Source organism: Anguilla anguilla, chromosome 14, assembly GCF_013347855.1.
Source record: "Anguilla anguilla isolate fAngAng1 chromosome 14, fAngAng1.pri, whole genome shotgun sequence".
In the NCBI taxonomy this organism is placed as follows: domain Eukaryota; kingdom Metazoa; phylum Chordata; class Actinopteri; order Anguilliformes; family Anguillidae; genus Anguilla; species Anguilla anguilla.
The window spans coordinates 10,661,929-10,671,492 of record NC_049214.1 but is presented as its reverse complement, the minus strand read 5'-3'; positions in this window follow the sequence as shown (position 1 = coordinate 10,671,492).

Here is a 9,564-nt window from a genome sequence, read left to right as displayed (position 1 = left end):
TCTGTATCTTGGGGAAACGCCAAGCTCCGCTCACAAGTCCCATTCCGCAGCGAGCGCGAGCTCTGCCCCAGTGCTCCCCGTCCGCGCGGGCAGGCCAGGAGCAGCAAGGCAACAGGGCCGCGATGTGTGTTTAATGCGGCGATAAACAGCGGCGTTCCGCGCCAGGGAAATGTTAATAAACCCCCTGAACGCGGGTCCCGGGCCGGTTTGGGAATGCGCTGCGTCCTGTGCGTGCGGGCCGAGGGCTCAGAGCCCTCCCCCCGGTGATCAGAAACACGTTCCAGATGTTCTCTCCACAGCCGTATAGAGGGGATTTAAAGGTTACAGGTCATAGCCTGTCCGTTAATTCTACATGTACTGCGTAGCCAGGGAATTTTCCTATTTAAAAAAAAAAAAAAAATTTTTACTTTTTTTTTTTTTTTTTACATCTTTGTTTGTTGCCACCAAAAAAGTATGCCCTGCAACAAACTATATTATTATTATTATTATTATTATTATTATTATTATTAATAACTTTGTGTAATTATACAAATGGCTGGAATAAGCATTTTGCTCAACAGCAATGTTCATTCAGAAATCAAATTTGTAGCCCTGGTTACAGACCACCTGGTTGTAGACCACTTGCCAAACTGCTGCACCATGCCAATTCCTGATTTCTTATTGGTGTAGCAGATGCCAATCCCTAAGGTTCTCATTTGAGCCAGTTCATTTTTGTATTTTATTTGACACATTTATCATTCACATTGAATTTGATAGATCACATAGGTACTTTAAAAAGTTGCAGTTATTTTCTTATTCGCACCACTGACTTATCGTTGTCAAACTATCGAAGTGCAGTACTTTTTCTTGTTCGGTTTCCAATTTTGGAGACTTCATTTGTATAATTTTCACATCGAGTAAAGAGAAATGGTGTCAAAGCTACGCCGCGTCAGTTATCACATTGTGTTCTGGAGCCGTCATGGAACACTGACAGCCAAACGGGTCCAGACGCCAATCTCAGTGCCTGATGTTGAATAAAAAGCAGAGAATCACTCCTTACCCTCTGGAACTAACTAGCCCTAACTGGCTCTGTCACGCTGGGACCACAGCCAATGGGAACATTTGTTTTATCAAAGGCATGTCTGTTTACTTACTTTTAAAAAAAAATATCAACGTAGCCAAAATTATGCCATGTCCATTAACCACAGGTTACATGTTTATGTGGAAGTAATTGGCACTCAAAACAGCTCTTCTTTAATGTTGGACTGTTGTGATGGAAAAGTGTGAAACTAGCTTGAAGACCAGGAGCGGTTTCCTGTGGTCACACTTTCTCACAACAAATCCCTTGCAGTCAGGGTGGCAAAGACAACGTCAAATGATCAAATCTTCCTGAGGAACCAGGCTCATGCAGTGCTTATGAAATGCCTGTGATTGCGACATACTGTAACTTTGGAAAGAATGAAGAAGTTTCATTTTCACAAGGGAGACTCTAAGGTGTGTTGATTAAAACATGTTTAATTTTTAAAAAATTCACTGAGAACTTGGATCATCCTGAGATTGGGCTCCAGACTATTTTTTCCTGCATTTATAAAAATAAGGTTTAAAGAGAAATGTTCAGTACTATGTGTCTTGTTATGTACCTAGGTTTTTTGGAGTAGTTTCTCATCCTGGCTTTCTTCAAATAATCAAACATCTCACTGGAACTTGAAATTAGTTCTCTGGGGAAAAGTCAAGGGAAAGTGTTTGTCCAGACATACCTAGTACTTACCAGAGCACCTCTGCAAACCATTCCATCAGTGTCAGCTCCCTTCAGTTAAATTAAACATTTTTGTATTTAGCAGGTGCTCTTATCCAGATGGACTGAAATGGTTTATTTTATTTATTTATGTGAAATAGTATCCATTTATACTGCTAGATACACTACATGGCCAAAGGTATGTGAGCACCTGAACATCATATTGAACATCTCATTCCAAAACCATGGGCACTAATATGGAGTGCGACAGTCTTAATATGGAGTTCACCAGTCCAAACAGCCTTTTCGTGATTACTTCTGTAATCCATTTCTGTGGAAATGCATGGCAGATAAAGTCTTGAGCTACCGTATGGATTTGTGAAAAGGTATGAAGATGACAGAAGTTAATTTAAATGGCATAGACTTGAGCCACGGGTATCATCATTGAGGCATCCATTGAACTTCTAATTCAGGCGTTTTTGTTTATTTTTTACATTTAGTAACTCATAATCATAGAATGTAATGCTCTTGTAATACTCTTATTTAAATGTGGCAGAGAGCACAATTCATGAGTGTACTGTGCAGTACACAAACAAAACAATTACCGCCCACTGTAATACCCATCTTTATGCTGATATTATTACTGTGTGACCATTCCTGCCTTGGCTAACAACTACCAATCAGCACAGTGTGCACTGTAAAGGAAATATTAGTACTGTATACACATATTTTCTTCCAGTAGAGATCACATCATCATATGTCTGAAAAGAAGGCCTTCGGTACATTAGAACTACCTCATAATATACTGAAAGCACCTCATTTCCTCCTTTGGGGTGTCCTTTACAGCAAAAATCAATTTCTATCACAACAAAGTGTGAATTAATTCATTATGTCACATATGAGAAGCAGTTACCTGTCTTCATGCATTAGCTGTCAAAAAGATTACCATGTTTGCTTTTCCCTTTTTGAAAATGGTTATCCTGCCTTATGGTATGACTATATGTCAAGGCTTTGTACTGGATAGTTTTAGTTAACCAAGGGTGTATAATACAGTACATTGGAAGCATGCCTTGCCAAGATTGATTCTTCATTTTTCCATGGGCAAAGTCTGTTTCTGTGTGAGGTGTGATCAGTGTCATGTTGTTCAATGTCAACAGCTATCAGTCATTGTTTGGTGTGGGATTTCTAATGTTTGTCTTTCTTTCAGACAAATCATCTTGACAATTTTTGTTTCTATAAAATCTGAAAGATATCTAGAAAGATTAATTTTACCAGCATTGTTGACTAAGAACATGCTGTCTTGAACATGCTGTCTAAGAACAAGCTGTCTTGGAATCAGGTTTGTTATTAACACATTAATGTTGGTAATTTTACATTTACTTAGCAGTCTTAATTTGATACACCATTTTTAATTGGATACCCTTACTCTTGTCAGTACTCCTGCCGACAACATAATTAAGGCCTGGTCCCAGGTGGGTTTGCAAAACATTGGCACTAATGCCAGATGGCAAACTTACACAACCAGGGCCACAGTGTGCCTCATTACTTGTTTTTGGAAATACAGGTCATGTTACATCAACTCGAGGACTTGATGTTGCAGGAAGCTATGCGAGATTGCACAGATATATGAGTTTGTTCCGGGTCCCGTCTTGGGTTACAAGGCACGAGCAGGAGGGGCGGGATGTCCTTACACTGCATTAGCATCAGATGCTTCCCACTGGGTGAGACGCAGACGTGTGGGATGCCTCAGGATGTAAGAATACAGAGTGTGATCTGGGTCAGTACCTATGAGAACGGGCCAGTCATTTAGGACAGAATGACTGATGGGATTGGCAAGCCAGACTTACTTAATACAGGAAGGTTACGGGACTTCTGACTGCTTCCATAGACTGAGCAAGTTTCCCAACCACATCAAAACCTGTGATCGGATTTCCTGAAAATATGAAGTTTTTTTGAGGAAGAGGTTTTATATCTAGACTCCTGTACATAAAATAAAAAGGCCAGACCAGCAAAGTAAACCGTTGAACATTAAACTCTCCATTTTGGTCATAAAGAGATCAAAGTGGCGGTCAAGGTGTAGGGTTGAAAGTCACCCAGAAAATTCTGTATACTCAACAGGCTAAGGTTTCCAAGCCCTATTTTATCACTGACCTTTACTCCCTCTGGCTGCTGGACACATTAAGACCCAACCTCACAAGGGCAGCACGAGATGACTCAGTTAGTGCTGTTGGGGCTGGACAAACTTAATCTCAGAAAGCTTGTCCTATCTAACAAGGAACACAGAACTCTGTCATTGTGTAATTCTAAGATGGTTTTCACTGAAATGTGCTTAACATTTATAATGGGATTTTTTTTAAGTGTCATGGATGTCTGTGATGCTAACTCTACTGAAAGAAATCAGAATTTTCTTCCTATGAGCTAAGCTCTTTAAATACAGTTACGAGCATAATGTCTTACACTATTGTCTATTGTGCAAAACATGCGAGCTGATGCTTATTTTAAACAGAAAACATCACATGTATTGTTTCAGGTGTCCTCTGTATTCAAAGTTTGTAACTCAACTAAAGCGACTAATTAAATGAATAAAGCATATTTACTGCTCAGGAACCAATGAGACAGAGTGAAAAAAGTGATTATTTTCATATATGCATCTCAGATTCAATGGGACAGAGGACTGCTTTCAATTCTGTGCCATAATGTAGTGTATGGGAACATAAAAACAGTTTTAGTGAATATAGAGATATCTACATTTTGATTTTAAAGGGTATTTTTCCTATTGAAGATCTCAGCAACACACACGTGCAAGCACTACCCTTAACTCTGGACAAAGTCAGTTGCTGTAAATAAAATCCTTGACTGCAAGTGGCTCAGGAACTTCAGTTAAGAACTGGCACATTGCGAATCCGCTAATCTTTATATAATGTTCGCATGATAATCTAATCATCCATGTCATACCATCCTGTAAATATAAAGATTGGTTGGGCCTGCACAGAACAGATGGCAGTTGACAAGGAACCTGTATTGTCAGTTTGAACAACAGTCTCTAAAAAGCAAACAACAGGAAGAGTCTGCATTTGTGGTAGAGCAGTGTGCAGCATTAGAGCCTGGATTGCTCCTTGAGATTTACACAAAAAAAAATCTAAAATGTGGGCTTGGTATCATGGTACAAAACTAAGGGTATTTCTGGTAGCCTTAGCATATGACTATGTGAGCGGGCTTTGTGCTCATTCCTGACCAAAAGCTGTGACCTTCACACTCTTCCTCTCAATGTGTACGCAAACAGCAGAATTTGGACTGAACATTGTTATGCTGGTTTTCATGGAAAATTTGAGACAAGAATAGGCATTTGCCAAACAGAAAACCTCCTATGTGTTAAAATCACAATTAAATTAGAAAAATCTGCTTTGGAGGAGAGAATGAACAGAATGCAAAATGATTTGTGAGTTGTTCATCGTTCATCTTAATCCGTCATTTTTTCTGTTCTTTCATATGAAAAGTTGAGGGTTGTATCTAAGCACTGGTGTTTGAGTTATGCACTCCCATATAGTTTACCCATGTTTATTCATGAAACCAGGAAGCTCATTTTGAGTAACTGCTACCTCTGTGAGACTGTGCCAGGCTACAGAGCAAAAAGAGGCTAAAGCTGGCCCAAGATGAATCCAGGGCGAAGTGGAAACTCTCTGTACGGCCAGGTAGAGCTGCAGGCCTGCCCGCCCCATCCACAGCTGCCACAAGAAGAGGAGTACGACACAGTCCGTGCCCTTGTGGGAACCACAGAATGGATTACAAATCTTTATCCTGGCCAAGCTCTTGAAAACTGTCACAAGAACAGCTGCAAATATACTTTTTTAGGAGTTCAGGGCTGCTGGGGCCAAGCATAACAATAATAAAGTTTGTTTGTTTTAGCCTTGGATCCCATACAGCAACCCAGAGCTGACCTGTTCCTTTCTGGGAAGAAAGAGAAATTTGAAGAAGCTGTGGTTCATTTATCTGGCTCAAAACTGTGGGCAAAGCATCACTTAGTCATGTTAAAGTTCCCTTAAAAATACAGATTACCAATTCAAAATACATAGAGAGGAAAAGAAAGGAAACAAAATCAAATGGGAGATAAGCAACTATAAGCTAAGCATAGATAAGTGGCAGTGACCTGGCATATGGCCTGGAGATCGCAAACTACCCCTTTTTTTAAATTACTTGAGATTTAGAGTGTCCCTCAGATTTGAACTTGTAACCTTGAACACAATACTAATGAAGAAATATAGAGCTTTTACACAATGAAATATTAAATGCAGGCATGTGCACTTTTATGACTATCTAAAGCAAAATGGCTTATCCCAGACTTTAGACAGCCATACATTTACCCTTTCAGCAGTTTATTATATATAAGATGTTCTTATAGCATTGATATTGGCTAAATTGGCAAACTTTAATATTTGTATAATGCTATAAATACTATAGCCAGTCAGCTCTTCTCTGCCTAGAAAAAATGTTGTGAACAGCAAAATCACAAGAGGCCATTGCAACTTCAGATGTAAGAAAGTAAGGAAATATGAATCAAGAACAACAGTTAAGGCTGAAGAGAGATTAGACTAAGCCAGTTGATTTATGCAGCTTACACAGCAAGAACAGTCAAACGTACTAGAGGAGAACGTCTGCTGACCGGAGGAGAGGCATGGCTTTGAGTGATGAAAACCACCCGTCCATACGCAGCTTGTCTCCGGTTGTGTTGTTGGTAGGTGGTAATGGTGCTAATACACCATGATGACCAAGGCACTTTCAGCGCTGCTCAGGGATTAAACTAAACACAGGTCAGGAGAAAAAAGGGTGTATTTATCTGCACTTGCAATAGCAACATCTGCACAACGTGCACGTCACTGCCAGTGTCGAGGAGTCAGTGAACTGTTGTAGCCGTTTATATAAACACCCAAAGGATGCAAAACACAACTCTCCTGTCGACTTTATATAGTGTCTACATATGGAAATCCCATCAGTATGACATGTGTAGAAAATGTATCTGGGGGGTATATTGACTCATTCAAGTTTATAAAGGAGATTTAAAATATGGTACATCAATAGTAAAGTCTATTATGGGAATGAATCACCAAGGTTGCGCTGTTAACATTGAGCAATTATATTATATTATTTTGTTCACAGTTTGTGATTTATCTCAGCTTAAACCAGAATGTGTATGAAAATGTGAAAATATTATTTGCATAATGCTTTATCCATCCATCTTCTAACCCACTTGTTCCTAGTCAGGGTCAATGTAGACTTTTCAATTAACCTAACCTGCATGTCTTTGGACTGCGGGAGGAAACTGGAGTACCTGCAGGAAACCCAAATGGACAAGGGGAGAACATGCAAACTCACATCGAAAGGTCCCATCCAGGATTCCAGGACCCTCTTGCTGTGAGGCAACAGTGCTACCCACTGCACCGCCATGTCCATAATGCGATAATCAGATTGAATTAAAATTTTTAAAATGGTTTCTCTATTTTCTTTTTTAAAAAATGAAGTGGACAATGCCTTTGTGTTCAAAAATGGCAATTTTGTTGTAATTATGTCCAGTGTTCCCAGAAAGAATCTTATTGTTTGATTTGACATTGACTGCATGTTCTAGAGGCAAGTCATTTTACCATGTGTGCACTGTACTTTGTGCCTACTGTCCAGCAGCATAATCACTTGGTGTACACTATAGATTCACTATTGTGTCCTCTGGGAAGCATCTAGACACCCATCACCAGTGCTCAATACTGAGTCAATACCAGGCGGTTGTTCTAACCAAATGATCAGACAGGACTTTCAACATGAGCCTGCTGGTCTGTATATAATCTCAATCATGATGACGGTAAAGGAGATTATGTGAAAACAAAATCCTCATTTTTTCCACAGTCTGATTAAAGAATCATAAAGCTGTTGCATGACATAATATTTAATACTCTTGGCTCATAAGACGGAAGGCAGTGTCTTTATGAATCATGTATACACACAATTTACTTACTGGTTGTACGATGATAAAATTGAGGAAAAATCCAAGCAAATTCTATGCATGAGGCCTCTGGCGCTTGCTGATTGAGTAATGCTTACTTCCCTTGTCCCTAGTGCCATTCCACTATGAATTCCAATTTCAAGAAAACTACAGGCTGAATAGAAAGATTAGATTAATTGGATGAATTTGGATGGGATGGAATTGGAGGGATTCCTCCAACTGTATAAGCAGCACAATCCTTAAATGCCTTTAATTGTATTCTGGTTGAATTGCAAAAAAGGATGAACAAAATTACCTCACCGTGAAACACTAAAATGCTGTAGGAATTATATATTACAGTAAATGAATACAGAGATTCAAAGTTAAAGAGATATTCAGCTTTGAAGGAGACTGTATTAACCTGCATGAACTATTACATTAATTACTGTATAAAAGAAGAAAAAAAGTCTTTGTTCTCCTTTGTTCTCGTCTGCTCAAAAGATTTTTATTTATTTGTTTATTTATTTATTTATTTATTTATTTATTCATTTTTTCCCAGCAGTGCACAGTAGAAAGTGGCCGGAACATTGCTCACGTAATAGAAAATTCTGGCAGCAAGCACAGGGAAGCACGACGAAATCCCCTTTCAGACATGGTGCTATGGTCTGGGATCAGCGGAGTGACATGATTCCCAGTGCAGACCCACACCAGGCATTAGCGAGCAGTCTGAGCGGGATTTAAAAACGAGGCTTAGAGAGGATCAGGCATCAATTCTCCAGCCTGTGAAAGAGGTCTGATGATAGAGGAGGTGGGCTGAAGACAGCATTAGGGACAATCAAGACCGGGACATTATTGCCTTAAAACCCTGTCCGAATACACTGCAGCAGAGATAAACAGAATACATTTCTAACTGAGACCCTTACATCTGGACACCACAGTGAGGCCTAGTAGGAGATGCACTTTGTCAGTAACTTGCATTGTGAGAAATTCTGCAGCTATTGTGCTTATTTTAAGAGGACCCTGAATATGTCTTCGCATTATGTAGGTTCACAGATTTATTCTATTCAGCATAATAGCACTGCAGTTATCGGAAGGTATACTTGCATGCCAGAACCAATCTTCAAAGGCCCTTTGCAACAACATTTGAGCTTCTGAACCCTGTTCATTTGTTGCCTGTAATCCAAATGTTCTCCGCTCCATAAATATGAATATGGGTAATTCATGAACACACCAGAACAAGTTCTGGATAAAGGGAATTATTGTCAGGAATGATAACAATCAACCCTTAATAGCATGGTTCTTTATACTTCTTAATTGTGAATTAAATAACCTTACTCAACCTTCATACAGAATCTATTATGTTGATGCTAATCGTATCTGAAGATTATACTTTTATGTGCTTATACACACAAGCAAAAACTAGTGCTAAATGCAATCATCCACACTATTGTCTATATTTTATACTTCTTCTGTAGATACCTCTTTGATTATATTTTAAAGGTGCAGTATGTAAGTTCGGAGAAACAAGCAAAAGGGAGCTAAATGTGGAAAAAAGAAGTTCTACTCTGTACCACCCCCTTTCACCGCCTTTCCTCTGCTCTCCCTCCGAAGCCACGCCCTCCAAACACATGCACACAGGCTGCCTGGCATCCAAGCACTGAGAGAACAAGAGTGCTGAAAAGGAGGGAGAGGAGTCCAGCGCATCATGTCTGATTCACAGGCAGTAAGAGAAATAAAATGTTAGCTGTATCAGAGCATATTTGCATAATTATGAGATGCTCCAGGATTTTTTTTTCAATAAAATGAACCACGTGTCTTATACTAATTCAGAATACTAAGTCAGTACTAATTTATTTAATGTCATTCATAGAGCTATTTAGCA